Source organism: Microtus ochrogaster (genome assembly GCF_000317375.1).
Source record: "Microtus ochrogaster isolate Prairie Vole_2 chromosome 6 unlocalized genomic scaffold, MicOch1.0 chr6_random_2, whole genome shotgun sequence".
Lineage (NCBI taxonomy): Eukaryota > Metazoa > Chordata > Mammalia > Rodentia > Cricetidae > Microtus > Microtus ochrogaster.
Genome location: NW_004949095.1, coordinates 13,292,080 through 13,293,380, shown reverse-complemented (window position 1 = coordinate 13,293,380; position 1,301 = coordinate 13,292,080).

Below are 1,301 nucleotides of genomic sequence, written 5' to 3'. Positions count from 1 at the left end.
TCCTTCCATTTTCTGGTGTCCTCTTCAATTTCTTTCTTCAAAGCCTTAATGTTCTTGTCAAATAGATCTTTCACATCCTTGGTCAGAGTTACCCCAAGATATTTTATGCTATTTGTGGCTATCGTGAAAGGTGATGTTTCTCTGATTTCCGTCTCTGTTTCCTTATCCTTAGTGTATAGGAAGGCAACTGATTTTTTGGAGTTGATCTTGTATCCTGCCACATTTCTAAAGGTGTATATCAGCTGTAGGAGTTCTTTGGTCGAGTTTTTGGAGTCGCTTATGTATACTATCATATCATCTGCAAATAACGAAAGCTTAAGTTCTTCCTTTCCAATACGAATCCCTTTGATCCCCTTATGTTGTCTTATTGCTATTGCTAGAACTTCAAGCACTATATTGAAAAGTTATGGAGAGAGTGGACATCCTTGCCTTGTTCCTGATTTTAGTGGGATGGCTTTGAGTTTTTCTCCTTTTAATTTAATGTTAGCTGTCGGCTTGCTGTAAATAGTTTTATTATATTTAGGTGTGACCCTTGTATCCCTAATCTTTCCAAGACCTTTATCATAAAGGGGTGTTGAATTTTGTCGAATGCCTTTTCAGCATCTAATGAAATGATCATATGGTTTTTTCTTTCAGTTTATTTATGTGATGGATTACATTGATAGATTTGCGTATGTTGAACCAGTCCTGCATCTCTGGAATGAAGCCTACTTGATCATAATGGATAATTTTTCTAATGTGTTCTTGTATTCGGTTTGCCAGTATTTTATTGAGAATTTTTGCGTCGATATTCATGAGTAAGATAGGCCTGTAATTCTCTTTCTTGGCTGGGTCTCTGTGTGGTTTTGGTATCAGGGTAACTGTAGCTTCATAAAAGGAATTTGGCAATAAATCTTCTGTTTCTATATTGTGAAATACATTAAGGAGTATAGGTATTAGCTCTCCTTGGAAGTTCTGGTAGAATTCTGCATTGAAACCATCTGGTCCTGGGCTTTTTTTGAAAGGGAGATTTTTGATAACAGTTTCTAGTTCTTCATGACCAAGAGGTCTATTTAGATCATTCACCTGGTCTTGGTTTAGCTTTGGTATATGGTACTTATCTAAAAAAAAATGTCCATTTCTTTTGCATTTTCCATTTTTGTGGCATACAGGCTTTTGTAGTAAGATCTAATGAGTCTCTGAATTTCTTCTGTGTCTGTGGTTATGTCTCCCTTTTCATTTCTGATCTTATTTATTTGCATGTTCTCTCTCTGTTGTTTAATTAGTTTGGATAGGGGTTTGTCGATCTTGTTTATTTTCTC